This window comes from Ostrea edulis, chromosome 9, assembly GCF_947568905.1.
Source record: "Ostrea edulis chromosome 9, xbOstEdul1.1, whole genome shotgun sequence".
Classification (NCBI taxonomy): Eukaryota; Metazoa; Mollusca; class Bivalvia; order Ostreida; family Ostreidae; genus Ostrea; species Ostrea edulis.
This window is the reverse complement of record NC_079172.1, coordinates 46204896-46222745: the sequence shown is the minus strand read 5'-3', so window position 1 is coordinate 46222745 and position 17850 is coordinate 46204896. Positions and strand designations below refer to the sequence as shown.

Sequence of the window (17850 nt, the reverse complement as noted above, 5' to 3'; positions counted from 1 at the left end):
TTAACTATAAAACCACATCTTATGATTATGAAACCACATCATATAACTATCAAACCACAACATATAATTATAAAACCACAACATATAATTATGAAAACAGCATATAATTATGAAAACCCATCATGTAAAACTTATACGGTACCAATTTTGATGCACCAGATGCGCATTTCGACAAATAATGTCTTTTCAGTGATGCTCAACCGAAATGTTTGAAATCCGAAATAACTATGAAGTTTTAGAGCTAAATATAGCCAAAAACAGAGTGCAAAAAAGTGGAGCCAAATTCGTCCAAGGATAAGAGCTATGCATGAGGGAGATAATCCTTAATTTTGAAATGAATTTCTAAATTTTATAACAGCAATTAAATATACATCCGTATTTTCAAGCTAGTAACGAAGTGCTTAGCTACTGGGCTGTAGAGACTCTCGGGGACTAACAGTCCACCAGCAGAGGCCTCGACCCAGGGGTCATCATGTAAAACTTATACGGTACCAATTTTGATGCACCAGATGCGCATTTCATTAAATAACTGAACACAACACAGCTATGTCGTTCCATATGGACACCTGAAATACGCCTTTTATTATTCCCTCTGTCACACCAATATAGAATTCCAACATTATCTCTTCTGACAGATTTTAAAAAACTGGTTGCAGAGTTTTTAAATGTTTTAAGTATATTAACTGAGAAGTTGTAATGTAGATTTTCAAGCTACATGTACCTGAGTAAACTCGGAGTGACCCATTGTCGTCGTGCGTTAAGAATTGAACATTTCAAAGTCCTTGGGAATAGTGATACTACATGTAGAACTATGGTGACCGATAAGGCCTGTGGGCCTCTTGTTGTTTCATGTCTCAGAAGAAAACATAAGAGAATAAGGCGGAGGAAATGCCTATTGCCCCTGTCCAATACCTCATTAATGTAACATATAAAGCAGCTCTATTGAAAAAGGGATTCGGGCCTCAGGGAGAGAGTCTTTAGTAACCTATTGTAATCCGTGCTCGTCCCTTTCTGATAGCTTTATTATGAGGACGTAACCTGAACAAAGACTGTCATATTTACTTTATCATTCGGCCTTCCGGAAACTCTTGTAAGATACGAATATTGTGACAAATTTGTATAATGCTAGTACGTGAATTGTGAGTTATAATGTCCTTAAAAACCTTATATGGATACTTGTAGGAAAATGACTTTGAAATATAATGATTTTCGCTTAAATTGCCGACTTTGATATATGTGTACCTCTCTATAAATCTTAATACTGAGCAGATTGAACCATAAGCTGTTCTTTGTCTTAAAAGGAGAAAATGTAAAACATTTACACTTTCTTACGCGTTCTAAATTGGACAATTTTCCTGACTTATTTCTCCATACTGTTTGCAAATCCGAATTTTGCACTTCCGTCATTGATTGCTAGGAAACAATTGATTGGCGCTTGCCTTGTATACACAGTATAGCGATACGTAGGAGACACACAATCTTAATTTCACTGATTGTAGCTTTTCTTTGTGTTGCTGAACGTTGAAAAACTAAGATTTTCCTTTTAAAAGATTGGTTTCTTTAGCGTCATGATAATGAATGTTAATTTTATAGTGAAAATGAAATATGAAATTCTATACGTCTTTGTCTAAGTCTGCAATCTTCACGCTAATGCGGTTATTTCACGATAAAGTACAGGCTGTGAAGCCCCATATGAATTCATGATTCTTCTACTAGGCAAAGTGTAAAGAAAATAAAACATTTCACCATTTAATGGACCGTTAAAGCATCTCATATGGAGTATGATTTCACCATCGAAAAAATGATACAAGCTCTATATCATTTTAAATGAATCTTTTTCTGGGGTGAGTGGTGGGTTTTTTTTCCGGAATAATAAAACAAATATTTTGTTTGCAAATAAGAAATTTTTGATTTATTGATATATAATGGAAGTTACATACTCATTAGAATACCCAGACAGACGTTCTAAGGGATACTGCAGCATAGTACAACAGATAGTTGCGTCACATATGACCATAGTAAATTACGTCTTTTTTCCGGTGTTTAATTCTACCTAGTTACACATCAACTGTACAACACTCTAGTCAACAATCTTGTTATCATCTTCTGTAATTGATGTACATACGTTGTCTCCTATTTCTGTTTTCTTTGTTGATTTCTAATTATGATATGTTTTTTCATATCTATTTGTGTAATTTTCTAACAATTTGATTTCTTTATTGTTCATGTACTCTCCCATGGGAGGAAATAAAGAATGGAATGAATGAAAGAAACGTTGCAATTAAAAAAAAAAAAGTACCATACTTATTTCATCTAATATTCTGAAAGTCGAAGTCTTCTTGGCATGTTTTAGAAATTCATATATATGAATTTTCTGTGCATCTTTTTATTAGATATTCATTTCATGCATCAAATCACAGTGAAATTGGACCCGGAAAATTTCTTATTTGCAAACAAAACACCTTTATTAATCTGAGGGAAAATCCTATCATATAAAATAATTGAAAGTTTGTATCACTCTTTTGAAGGTGAAATCATACTCCAGATACTTTAACGAGCCATTAAATAAAATTGTGATTTAAAAGATAACAAGAGTACCGCCAACAGCACGATACGCCCGTGGAAAGCTAATATGGGGTGTTTTTCTTACAATGTACACCATGATTTGTAGAACTTGGCTTTAGATAGTATCAGCAATCATCAGGGTGTGACATACTTTCTTTGCATCGTTAAAAACAGACAAATGATTATACTCTCAAATAATTATACTTTTCACTTGGCATAAGGTGTATGTGTACCAAGTCTGATGGTTCTAGCCCCAACGGTTCGGTCTTGTATCCTATTACTATGACCTTTGACCTTGAGAAACAATAGACATCCTCCATTTGGCATCTTCTTTTCAAATATACCAAGTTGCAATATCCTGGAACTTATGGTTTGGTCTATATCCTGTCTACATGTTTTCTATTAAGTGATATTACGACCTTGACCTTGAAAAACAATACCTTCCGCTTATCATGGTGCATGATCATATGTACCAAGCTGCAAAGTCCTGGAACGTACGGTTCGTTCTGTACCCTGCCCACAAGGAGCGGACAGTAAAAATGGTACTACTCAGTAGGTCTATGGGACTTCATCGACAACTTCGAATTCCATGTAGGGTATATAAATGGGGGGGGGGGGGGGGGGATACAACTGGATTCATAATATCGAAGTTCTAAAAAAGATTGATTTGAAATCAAATAATGCCAGTTTGTGGGTTTGAATTCCCTAGCTTTTTTTTCATTTTCGCACGGCAATACCATTTAAAATCACCTAATTAATAATGATGATTCAGCACAGAGAAACAATGTTACCTTGCATGGCATCGGAAACACCAAGTTTGTATTCATTAAACCAATGCTTTAATTAGAGGAAAGGTGATCAAACATTTAGCTGAATATGCGCACTGCAGCGAACATCCACTCAAATCGAAACACAGATCGATTCACTGTTATAGGAGAAAGTTGCGGTGTTAGTAGCCGAGAAATTCCCATCTTATCGTGATCATTCAAGTAAAAAGGTAAGAAATTTCAGTTTTTTGTTTTCATTTTTCTTATTGTTAATTGTTCAGAGTGGAACATCATAGTTTGCTCATTTTGGGTTAAACGAAGATATCGATTTTGAATGTTGTTGGGTTTTTTTCAACAAAAAAAAGAAAGAAAAAAAAAAAAGCAAGACAAAATGCAATTACGACTTGACCAAATATACTTCCAAAAGCGTTTTCTCACATCACTTAATGATATTATGAATATTACATAATACCCACGATATTGGACTTGTAAGAGGGAATGTGCCACTAATTACCTTACTTTGAATATTCAATATCTTAATTAACGATCCGCGAATAATGGTAAGTTTTGCTACGTTTCTGTAGAGATGTGAAAAATTCATGATCAGTGGTGTCTGTAATTAGGCAAGAACTCATTTCGTTTAGTTCTGGAGTAATTCTCCGAAAACGTTACTACTGCAAATCCTACAACTTTGCAGGAACGTCGATGATTTAATATGAAACTGTACATGGGATTTTTAAATTAATTTATTTTAAGTGGTTGATTTTTATATTTTCATATCTTATATGGCGTCGTCCGTCTGTCCGTCCGGACCTTGTGGGCAGGATACAAACCGAATCGTAAGCTCCAAGTTATTGCAAGTTGGTACATTTGATCACCATAATGAGAACAAGATGCTTTTATTTTTCAAGGTTAAAGGTCACAGTATCACTTAATAGGAAAACCTTGTAGGCAGTATACAAACTGAACTGTTGGGGCTAGGACCGTCAAAGTTTGTACACATACACTTTATGCCAAGTGGAGGATGCCTATTGTTTCCAAAGGTCAAGGTCATAGTAGCAAGATACAGACCGATTTGTTTGGGCAAGGACCATCAAACTTGGTACACATACATCTTATGCCAGTGAAAATATTACATAGAGAGTACATGATTTGTCTTGTTTTTACGATGCAAAGAAAGTATGTCACACCCTGATGGTTGCTGATACTAATTGAAGGCAAGTTCTACAAATCATGGTGTAAGAAAAACACCCTATATTAGCTTTTCACGGGCGTATTATGTACCGTTGGCGGTACTCTTGTTCGTACAGTTTGAAGGTAGCGTTATTCCTGAACTACAATTAGCAATCCCAAAACGAACAGGTACAATTTTACATATATACGGTGTCCGTGCAGATAGGAAGTATTATTATGTTATTGTGTGAGGGAGGGATGGGGTCTTAATTCTTTAAATAGCTGGATTGTTCACGTACAATTGTACAATCTGATACACCGTATCTGTTTTTAAACAGCTAAAAATTTATCTGAATTGCATGTATTTCTTAAGCTGACTCCACTCTGAGAGAGATACTTGTAGAGAGAGAGAGAGAGAGTAATAAGTATGTTGTAAAGTTTGTATGTTTTATGGTACTAGTCAGTATGTCTGTGGGACTAAATCGAAAATTTCAATAGCAATAATTGTTTTTAAATATCACTAAGTCTTGTATTTCCCTATACTCTTAATTTTGAAAATTTGATTTTAAAAAGCTCCTATACCTTATGACGGGGAACAGTTTGCCTACCCCGTGAAACATTTTATGACTATGGTAATTACAAGCAGCCCCAAGGGCTACATGGCCCAGCTGTTCTTCATCAGATTTAAAAAAAGAAAAAAAAAAAAAAGAAAGATTTTTAACCCTCTTTATTCCAAAGAAAAAAATGGACCCTCTATTATGACCCCACCTAAATCAAACGGGATCATGAATTACCCAACTTGAATCCACACATCATAGGATTGCCCTCATTCGATGTATCGTGGAAAAAATTATTATGCATTCTAAATTGCAAAATATATATCTTGGGGCCCAAATTCTGATACAAATATTTAAATTTATAAGCTCCCAGATTTTAGCCCTACCGTAACCTCATGGTTCATTTTTTTCTTTCCGTATTGTAGCCTAAGTCTACCCTCAGGGCATGGTTTAAAGAAACTCAAATCTATACAACCCGGAGATGTTTACATATTCATAGCCTATCATTGGGTCAAATGCTGTCTGACGTGTTTCATGCCGATTGTTGGGCCGTTCTTGGCACACTGATTTTGACAACGGATAACTCCGTTTACCTGATCAAGATATAGGGCTCACGGCGGGTGTGACCGGTCGACAGGGGATGCTTATTCCTCATAGGCACCTGATCCCACCTCTGGTGTGTTCAGGGGTCCGTGTGTGCCCAACTATCTATTTTGTATTGTTTATAGGAGTTATGAGATTGATCACTGTTCGATATCTTCACCTTTCATGACTATATCTGACACTACTGGTCTTGAGAATAAGATTTATAAAAAAAAATGTATGTAAAACTTGGATCCCCTACTGACCACCCCCTCCCTTCATTCCATATTTTGATTTTGAATAAACTTGAATCTGAAATACATGTACTCGAGGATGTTTGCATACTAATATCATTAATCATGGAGAAGGTTTTGAAAGTTTCCCCCCATGTATTCCCATTTATTGAAAACTCACAACCCCCTTTACTTGTGATCTCACCCAACCCTTTGGGGTATTGATTTCATAAAAATGGAGTCTGCTCTACTGAAGATGTCTGCCTATAGCTTAGCTGTTCATTATAAGATTTTTTGTATTATAAACATAATCTTATGTAAAACTTTTATCCCATATTGTGACCTCAACCTATCCATTGAACTAACTTGAATCAGCACTGCCTGAGTATGCTTGCATAGGAATGTGACTTATCAAGGCTCTGTTGTTCTTGAGAAGATTTTAACAGGTTTTTTCTCCTAAATATCCCTATGGAATACTGATCTGATATTATGGATTCATCCTACTCCCCATTCGGCAGATTCCATTATCCTACAACGAACCCCTGGAATCGACCGAGATGATCCGAGTGCCTACTCCCGTGCATGGGTCGTGATTTGAACAATTTTAAATCTACATTCTGTAAGGAAGCTTAAGCTTTCACACAAGTTTTGTCTTTTATGACCCGGAGAAAAAAATTTCAATGAATTTTAACAAATTGCTAATTATCTCCCTTTGTAAGAGATGGATCTTGAATGAATAAACTTGAAAGCATGATTTGTGCTGAGTTTGGATCACCGAAAAGAGTTTCGGACAGACAAACAGACGACATACAACCGGCGGAAAAGCTCACTTGAGCGGACTGACAAACAGACGACATACAACCGGCGGAAAAGCTCACTTGAGCTTTCAGCTCAGGTGGGTTAAAAGTATTGAAAATGAATTTTTATGTTCTTGATGTTCATGGTTAGAGTGTAAGAGTTCTAGAAAAACATATCAATGAAGTGTTATGCCCCGCCACAATTAAAAGACACAGGTGCATAATGTGTTGCATCATTCTGTTGTATCTATCAGGCGTCTTCTATTTTGTTATATGCTTTCGACATTGAGCTAAACTTTAGTGTATAGTTTTATAACGATATGATTTCACACTGAATGGCCCAGTTTAGAGGATATATAGAGTTTGGACTTTAAAAATTGTCCTAGACTTCATGTACCTCTTTTTATTAGTATGCTTTCAGGTTACCATTGTTGGTTTACTGGTTATGCGCCATTTCTGACCAGAATATACCTGTCGTCATTGTTGGATTTGAAAACTGTAAGAACTTCCGGAATCACAAGACCATTTGTAACCAAATATCCTTAAGTTGAGGGGATTCAAGTCTTTTCAAAGGGGAGATAAGAGCTGCACATGTTTTAGAAACATTAAGTTGCATGTTCTCGTACACACAAAAATGTTGAACTAGAAAAAATAAAATTAATATGAAAGCTTCCTTAAGTATTACGAACTAAATTTGTTTAACATGAAAATGTATTTGAAAGTTTTTCTCTAGAACCACAAGGACACACTATGGCAAATTGATATGCAAAAAACCCCTCAGTTTTGAATAGCAAACATATGTATGAAGAAACAATCTTTTATGATCGCTTTCTCAAGAACCACAAGGGTAAGACATTTCAAATTAATATGAATGCATCATCCTCTTGTAGTGAAGATTCACGTTTGTTCACAGCAGGTCCCCTACATATATAATATTTAGGACAGCAATAGGAATCTAAAGTTTAAAATTGGAATATAATGCGGAAATATATATAAGAAAACGTATTCAAAAGAACGAGGGTACTAGTATATGGAGATTCACAAGCACATTCATGTTTTAATTTCTATGTTGATTTACATCTGATCGAGAATGTTTTACTCACATTGAGATGTCACCAGCTGTAAGTGAAGTGTCACAAATGCATAGCGCTCAATGCTGTAGCAGTGAGGGTTCTGTAAAAATTGTGCCAAAGTCAAGCCACTCGTGACCTTTGCCTCCAATGCAGGTGTTGATAGAGCGAAACTTATCCCATAGGGAGACACCCTCTGAACGACTGAGAGGAGTGAGATTTCCCCCGGTGAAAGTACTCTTCAGTCAAACAGCCCTCTGGGGAGTTCAAATAATAGTCAGGCTTTCGGTGAGAGAGTGTAGAATGATACTTACCCCCATGGCGAGACTTCCCCCCGAAAGTCTGCCTCTAAAGTAAAACCCCTTTCCCCGCTGTAAGTTCTGCTCTGAATAAAGACAGCCCTCTGCGATGATCATTTCAGTTCCATACTTGTTGTAGGTATAATTTATATCATAGAAGGGCATTGCAATATCCAATATATTTTTACCCTGTATCATGTACTTTATTTTGTACACACACATATACCAGTAGTTTTAATCACAGGCTATGTGATATGAAATGTAATATATTGTAGTAATCACATTTCTGTGTGGTATGTTGTTTGTGTATTATATTATGATATGCAAAAAATTTACATATTATTGTACCATCATGGTTCGCTATAATCATTGTAACATTGAAGGTATCACACCGGTAATTATTTTCACTATATATTACTATAGAGGGGAAAAATCATTAAAAAAATTGATGCCGAATAACGCAGTCGGACACGTTCTATGTTACCTATCTCGTCTGCCAACACCAGAAAAACAACACCCTACGCGGCATTTTTGAAAATAAATTACCTGCAAACAAGACTACCCTCAAATCCACGTGTTTTTTTTGTTACATGTGTGTAAACAGCCGGAGTGCACCTCAGGAAGTAGCCTCAGCTACCAACAGCAAATAGTTCCTTTGTATACACTTGGTTATTTCTACAAATTACACAAAATTTCCTAATCAGGGGTACAAAAATTAAGAGAAAAGAAGAAGAGGAAATGAGAAAAATCGCGCAAGGAAAAAAAAATATGGAACTACAATTGACTAAGTTCATTTTGAATGGACAATTACCGGTGTGATACCTGAAGTGTTTGTGGCTTTTATTAGGATTATCGTATACTGGTAAGTAGAAATACTCTGGCGACCAAAAACTTAAACGCTCTCGTTTTATGCACACGGTGTATTTGATCTCCACCAGATGCTGGTTGTTAATGAATTTTAAAAATGTCGAGAAACTATGTAATGCTTTCTTTTTCTCACACTGACCCCACAGTAATGAATATGACGCACTTTAATACATTTTACATTATGCGTTTTCAGACTCGATAAATCATTATATTCTTGGAAACCATCTAAATACTAGTAATCCTTTTTTTTTTTTTTTTTTTTTTTTTTTTTTTCCTTTTCAATATCTTTTATTTCTAGCTAACATACATTTGATATTTGGGGGTAATGTCTCCGCAGAGACCCCCGAATAATCCTCACCTAGGGTGCCAGGGGCTCCATGGATTGGATATATGTATATATATGTGTTAACTATACATGTATGCATATTTAAGAAACATATCTACATGATATCAAACAGTATAGTTGATAATATTGTTTTTCTTTTACAATTAAAAGATTTACATGCTAGATAGCAATATTTTTCAACTAAAAAAAAGCAAAGTATATTTAGATGTCAAAATTATATCAGTATGCAAAATCTAATCTACTTAATACATATAAAGCAATGATTGATCCATATTGTTGCAGGGGAGACACAATCACAAACAGTTCACCACTCCCCTAACAACAAGTACTGAGGAACAGGTCACCCTCAAGTACTGTTAGAATGCTATTGTTGGAAACTGAATATCAGATACATAGTACATACAGATTATTGCAATACATGTGTTATAATATAAAGCATTAAAGTAACAAAGAAAGTCTCTCAAATAATTTGTGATCTAGGAAATCGTACTTTGATTTTCTTAATGTTAAGTATGTTCTATAACAGTCTAATTTAACCTGTATCAAGAGATTATTCACACTTTCAGTTTTGTTTTCAAGTCTTAACATCATTTTACTTTTGTAAATTCTGAAAGCAATATATGAAATCACAAAGTTAAATGTATGCACTTTAGGATTATCTTCATGAAAAAAGCCGAGAACAATATGTTTCCATATCTGTCTTACATTTTGACATTCAAAAATTAAATGTGCATTGTTTTCAATGACATCAGCACAAAATGTACAGTTTCTATGAACATCTTTTTTCCATTTGCTAAGTAGATAATTGTTGCATAAAAGATTGTGCAAAAGTTTGTAGTTAAATTCAGCAACATTTTTATCAACAACTTTACATACATTATTTCTATAAATATTAGTCCAGTCTGACTTTTCCAACATAAAAGTCTTTTCCCACATACTTTCCATATATGATCTTTGAAACTTGTCATCAACAAAAATGTCGTAAAAGAATTTACACGTTTTCTTTTTCTATATGATATTCTGTCTTATGACTTATTTTATTAAAAACATTTCTTAGTATTTTATATTCACACAACCAGTTATGTTTGTTTGTAAGATTTGAAAAATCAGTAATATCCTTGAATCCAATTTCATTAAACAGATCATCTACTTTTAAAACACCACTTTTCATCCAATTTGTAAAACAAAGTGTCTCATTTTTATAAGTAAATCTTTTATTTTTCCAAATATTTTGGGAAAATTGTAATGTTGTCGAATTGCCCTTAGCTTCATTGAAATATGTAATAATTTCTCTATAAAAATAGGGTATGTATTTATGTTAACATTCCACTTTCACTCAAAAATGAGTCGTTTGTCTTTAATAGATAGTAAATATCATATTGATTCCTTTGACAGAAACTCTGGAAAAAGTCTTTTAATTTATGGTTACACGATATTATTTTTGGGATCCATGATGCTTTAAGCGCTTTGAATTTGGATTTTAAGTCAACTATGTGTATTCCTCCTTTTAGTTTATCTCCTATCAGGGTGTTTCTTTTAATCCTGTCTTTCTTATTCCAAATGAAATTAAATATTATTTTATTTATTTCTTTGATAAATTCATCACCAGGAATTGGTAATAAAGTTGCTGCATATACTAATTTTGATATTGCCAAAGAGTTTATTATGCAGCATTTTCCAAATATTGTAAGTTTTCTGGTTCTCCATGAATCTAATAATTTTTCTATATCTCTTTGATACCGTATCCAGTTTTTTTCAAAACACTCTTCTTTACTATGACCAATGTGGATACCTAATGCTTTAATTGAATTTTCATTTACTTTCAGATTAAGAATTTCTTTTTTTGTTCCTTTAAGCTTTCCTAATAATAAACATTCTGTTTTATCTTTATTTAGTTTTAATCCTGAATGTTTACAAAAAATATCAATTGTGTTTAACGCTATTTGTAATGATTTTTCATTCTTAATAGGAATCGTACAGTCGTCAGCATGCTGAACTATTTTTATTTCTTGTTTCATTTCTTTGATCTTAAACCATTTATATCTTTATTTGATCTAATATTACAGGCAAGGACTTCTGCTACAAAAATAAAAAGCAGGGCAGACAATGGACAACCTTGTCTGATTCCTCTATTCATTTTACACGTTTTAGAAATCCATCCATTATTTTTCACTCTAAAAATAGGGTCTTTGTACATTATTTTTATCCATTGCATAAAACTTGCACCAAAATTAAACTTCTCCAGTGTTTTAAACAAAAAATTCCACTCCACCGAGTCAAAAGCTTTCTCAAAATCACAGAATAACAAAATTTGTGGGTCATTTGAGTTTTCACAATATTCATATATATCAAGGATAGTCCTTGCACTAAATCCAATAAATCTGCCTTTAATATAAGCAGTTTGGTCTTCATTGATTAGATTATCAACTACTTTTTGTAGCCTTCTAGCTAACACGAATGCTAAAATTTTGTAATCTGAATTTGTTAAGCTAATCGGTCGATAATTTTTTATCTTATCTCTTTCTCCCTTTTTATGCAGTAATGATAAAAGTGAGAGCCTTTGTGTAAAGGGCATATTACCAGTTTCAAAAGTGTATTCAAGAGTTGCATAAAAAATGTCTTTAATTTCATTCCAAAAGGTTTTATAGAATTCATTAGGAATTCCATCCATTCCGGGTGATTTATTATCTTTAAGATTCATTACCGCTTCTTTACATTCTTGAAGAGTAAACATTTCATCGCAAAATAATCTTCCATTTTCATCTAATTTTTGTTCAATATTTACTTCATTTAAATAATTTTGTATTTCATTATCATCAATGTGCTTTGATTCATATAGTTTGTCATAAAATGAACATATTTCATTTAAAATATCATTATCATTATAAACACTTTTTGTTTGTTCTGTTACTTTTCTAATCACATTGTCTGATTGATGGTAATTTTCTAATCTGAGAAAATAGGACGTATTTCTTTCTCCCTCTTCTATCCATTTTACTCTAGATCTTATCTGTGCCCCCCTTGATTTTTTGTCATACAGATGAGTTAGTTGATTTTCAAGGGTCCTTTTTTCTTTCATATTAATTTCATTTGCAGGTTTATCTTCTATATCCTGTATTTGTTTTTCTAGATCCATGACAGACTTTTTGTAACTTTTTGACAGTGATTTTGAATATGAAATACGAATTTCTTGTTTAAGTTGTTCCCAAAGATCATGTACATTTATAGTATTCAAATTTGCTATTTTAACATTATATTTATGAATTAAATCATTAATAATCATTTTATATTTCTTATCGTTCAAAAGACTCGTATTAAGTTTCCAATAACCTTTACCTCTTTCATTTTCATTTACAGTAACAGAGAGTTTAATAGCTTTGTGATCACTTAACCTGATTCCATCAGAATGAGTTCCTGGCACTTGTTGTACACGTATTTTGTGAACTTTAGCTAACATGATTTGACTTAAAAAGATATAATCAATACGACTTATGGGTTTGTTGCTTGAATTACACCACGTAAATCCAGGTTTTAACCCCTGAATTTTTTTCCAAGTATCATTAAGATTGAATTTATTTAAAATTTCTATCAAAATGTTTGTGCTTTTATCTGCAGCCGTAGTTTTATTTTTCCTATCCGTTTTATCAAACACACAATTAAAATCGCCTCCTAGAATTATATTTTCTTCATGTAAGGCATATTTTGAAATATAAGCTTTTAGCTTTTTGAAAAAAGACACTCTTTCCGTTTCTGAATTTGGACTATAAATATTGACAATTGTGTATGCATTATTTTGAAAATTTATATTAAGTAGTAAAATTCTACCATCTTGAGTTTTGTGTACATTTTCTACATCAATATCTACATTGTTAAATAAAACTGAAACACCCCGTGCATGGGGTGAATTCGAAAAAGCATGAAAACATTTGCCGAACCAACGGCTGTTATACTTCGATTGATTCTTCTCAACAAAATGCGTTTCTTGAAAAAAAGCTATATGAACATTAGTGTCTCTTAGCCAATCGAAATTTTTTTGTCTTTTTTCATAGCTATTCATCCCTCTAGCATTGAGGGAAATAATGGATAAATCATTCATTACGCTAAAGTTCTAATCTGATTCTCCAGAATTGAGGATTTCATTTTGTGACCGATTTCTACGACTGTGTCGCATTTTGCTGGCATCGGGTGCATTTTTTGTTTTCTTGACCTTTTTGGAAAGCTTGGTAATGATATCACCTAGCGTGTTTTCACCAGGCCAATCAGATTTGTCAGTGTGCGTCGTACCAGTTTTGTTAAGCCCCGATCCCCAGAAATCGTCGTAGGTGGATTCCACGAACAAGGCTTTTGGGGGTGCACTTTTCAAAGCATCGTAAAATTCTTGAACTTGAGCTAGCTTAGCTTCCACGATTTCCTTCATGATGTTGTATTGAGAATCAATGAAATGTTGAGAAGCCAAAATGTTGTTACCGATTTGTTTGGCATCTAAGGCAGTGGGTGCAGCTTGGATAGCCGTCGCGCGTGGAATGTCACCTGAACGCACTGCCTTTACGTACTGATATGCATGCTCCGATGATTTGTGTTCAACACCGAATACTTTGATATCGTTAAGGTGAAAATTTGAAAGGATGTCATCTTTTCCACTAAATGGAATAATATTAGGATCCGCCTCTGTATAGAGCTCACACTTTTCATCTCCTGGATTATGCCCTGGTTTTTTACAGGCTTTGCAACACTGAACGCTATCACACTGATTTGTAAAGTGTTCATTGCTCCAACATTTTGTACATCTAGGAGAACGCTTGAGAGAGGGTTGGCCCTTATGAAATAACAAACACTGAATCCCGGCGCACACGCAGGATCGGGGTAGAAACTCCCCCTCTTTAAAGGGTTTAACATACACGAATCTATTTCCATTCAAGATCTCTGTCATTCTGAGGGTACTGGGATTTCTAATTTTTTCGTATTTTATTTCACTGCATAGAGAAACTTTGAACTGATCAAGCATGTTTCTTACGGCAGAGTCGTCGACGGACAAAGGAACGCCTTTGATTGTAATTTTAAGTACCTGCTCATTTGGATTGCCGGTACCTGTTGAAAACGGATTGTTTGCATATACCTGTACGTTCCTACTTCTAAGATCAAATCCTTCGGTGACCAGTTTAGATCTACTGCTCAAAGAATCCACATAGATCCGCCACAGGTCTCTGTCTAATTGAATGCATTTTACATCATCGATCTTTTTTGACAATTGTACTGTAATCTCAAAGTCAGAGATTTTATTATTTCTATCATTTTGTATTTCACTATTCTTCAAGAACACTGGTTTCAACATCTGAGCTGGCACTGCCATCGCCATAGTTTGTAATAACACAAATGTGAGTATCTACTCACTTGAGTCACTAGGTAGAAATCTGCTTCAAAAAGTTTTCTGCTACTAGAAAAATTGCAAAAAGTATAGTTACCTTTTACCTTTAGGAACACTCTAAGTCAAAATAATCCAGGTAAATATCTGATTTTGACAAAGAAAATGATCAAAAACACGGACAGGTAAATTTTCCGTCCATTCACTGCCCGTATCACGTGATCTCCCTAATACTAGTAATTCTTAATCTTACCTAATCGCTGTGTGTAGGACGTAGAAGCCTCATTTTAAAGCCAGATTTCCTACGCGGAACCTCATTTTCGAGGGAACTATCACTCAACGCAGGGCTTAACTTTGGGGGATAGATCTCACCGAAGAGGTCGATTTTGGTAGAGGGGAAAGACTGGTTCTAAAATGAGTTTTCCTCATGGGAACAAATTCACCCTAGAACTAAATTCTTAGGGGTCTAGATCTCACTCTCTAGTTAAATTATGCCGGGCAGGAGCTTGACTCGGAGGGGTGTGTGTGTTCTAGATCTCACTCTCTAGTTAGATTTTGTCCGTGTCCGCCAGTTACAATGTATATCCCTTTGAATGACCCGAAATTATTGTCTCATACGACTACATTTAGGAGTTATTCGTGCATGTATATATGAATTGGCAGGTTATATATTTTTATAATGTATGTGAAATTAAGTTCAAATGCGCATTCTCTGTACCTTGTTTAAGAGAAAAGTTAAACTTCGCTGAAACCATAGCTCCTAGGGCCAAAATTGACAATTTTATACAGCGTATAGTCAATGATCTGAATACAATAGAATTGCGAAGTCTTGTATAAGAATGCACAAAATAAATATTTTAAAGGAATTAGTACTGGTTAAAGTTTTTATTTTTTTATTTTGATGTTAAACATTATAACTCATTTATTGTTGACAGCCAAACTTTTGACCTGGATGCAAGAATGAAAGCAATATTGTAGCCTCTACTCTGTATTATGTAAACAAAGACTCGATTCTTTTTATGTTTACAAACAACCCAATGAAATTTTAATTTAGTACTTTAAAGCATCCTAATTTTACACAGTCACAAATGTAACTCTTAGACGGACATTAGCTGTCATTTTGTCACCCAAAATTGAATTGAAATCAATGAAAATTACTCTATATTACATATTTTTGTAATAACGCCCAGTATTTAATTATTTCAAACATTTATTAACTTCAAAGCAGGGATGTGAATCTGTAATTTTGATAATTAAATAATTATTGCCTTGCAAGACAATTATAATTCTTCCTTATATATTTCTTTACACTAAATGTGGTTATCTACTATAGTTCAGGCTGAACCAGACTACATGTAGGAGACACTATGTTAAAGCAATCCGCGGTAGATTTAGATTATTAGTTTTAATCATTCCTCATGTAATCCCAGCTAGATATATACTACTCAAATTATCAACGAACAAACAAAAGCATGTGATTAATGTATTCATAAAAATCAATTAATAAACACTGCTGTCATTTAGGGGGGATGATTAAATGTTAGTCTTTGCATGGGGGTGGTGTCGAATACTTTATCTGAGACATCGGAAGTATCTACATGTATTTAGCAATTAATTATTGGTAGATCGGGTGATAAACAAGAGGCCTGGGGCCTAAAATGTCACCTGGACATCCAATGCAAAGTATTAAGTCTTTCAAGTTGGTAAAAATGTCAATCTTGCTTAGTTGTGCAATTTATTATTTATGAGCAGTATTCCATTACCACCCAGGTACATGTACGGTGTTTATCTCAACTGATCGATACGTAAGAACATAGTGTGCATTTGAACAATTTTTTTAATAAAGACAGGCTGCTGACAAATAAGTTGATGTTACAAGGGTTTCAACAGTCTCGTTTTTAGTCAACATTTCGCAAATTCTGTGGTTGAACAAGGTACGACTGTGTGCATAAATAGGCCTAACAACTTCTTTGTTTTAAACATGTCGTCAATTAAGCCTGGTCTATGTTTTAAGAAAGCTGAATATATGCCAAGCATACTACATCAACTAAATCAGAGTTATTATGATAGTGGCATTATTACGTCATGAATAAGACCCCCCCCCCCAACTTTTTAAAAAGGGATTGATAACTGTAAAATTTCATCCAGATTATTGCTTAGGAAAAGATTTGCCCATCTGTCGAGCAAAATGAAATTAATATACATGTATATTGCGTATTATTAGAAAATGAAAAAATGTATTTGAATATGAATTTGCTCGACGCATGGACTGTATGTTATCAGAAAGGAAAACCACCGGAATTTAAGAATTTTATCGTGGATTTTTGCAATTTTATGCCCACTTCATGCTCGTATGTCGTATAACTTGAAGCAATTTCAGAACAAATTAAACGTAGTTGGGTTTGCCTATACATTTCTTATTTGAATGCCACATTTTGGGACTCCTACTGAAATCATCAATTTTCTGGGCCAGATGATTGTAGAAACTGTACCATCTTTAAACTGATCTTATTTGCAAAAATAACCCATCCTTATGTTGGAATGTTGTCTGTTATGGAGAGGGCTTATATAGGCAATACCTATTGTCCAATCCAATTATGTTTTCTACTTGTACATAATGAAATATTATCTAAATTAATCTGACGTTTCATACATGTGCCATTGTTAGATTGTTTTTACATACCGATTTCAACTACTGATTACTCCGTTTACCTGATCAAGATAAAGGGTTCATGGCGGGTATGGCCGATCACTGGGAAATGCTTACTCCTCCCGAGCACCTGACCCCACCACTGGTGTTTCCAAAAGTCTGTGTTTCCCTTACTGTGTATTATTTGTACTAGATTATTCACTGTTTGTTATCGTCACCTTTCTTTCTTTTTTTCTTTCTTTTTTTTTTTATAAAAGTGATAGCATGAATTAATGACACACAGACATCAAACATTGTCAGAATCACCTGTAAGGTTGTTGAAAAATGGAGAGAAAAGGTTGCTATCTTTTCACCCATAATGGTGAGGGTTTGAGACAATCTGTGGCGTTGTACATGTAGGTTCAAGTATTTATATTACTATTGCAAAGATGGTCAACTACACATTCAAGATACAATATTTCCATTTTAGGCCCAAACGTTTACTCAGTATATCATGGAATCTAAGATTTTGGCAGACAACTTTCTGGTCTTTCTGAATATGCAGAATATGAGTTTTAACATAAGTAAAGGGGATTTTTAAAC

The 17850-nt window shown here is 34.2% G+C and overlaps 1 protein-coding gene across 1 annotated transcript in view; it reads left to right on the top strand.

Moving 5' to 3' along the window:
- The first annotated feature begins 3494 nt into the window (after positions 1–3494).
- Positions 3495–17850, top strand: part of LOC125658293 (neuropeptides capa receptor-like) — a 62136-nt gene continuing 47780 nt past the window's right edge. Inside the window, exon 1 of the mRNA XM_048889514.2 lies at positions 3495–3562. The gene's annotated coding sequence lies outside the window, so the exon portion shown is untranslated. The remainder of the gene's footprint in view (positions 3563–17850) is intronic.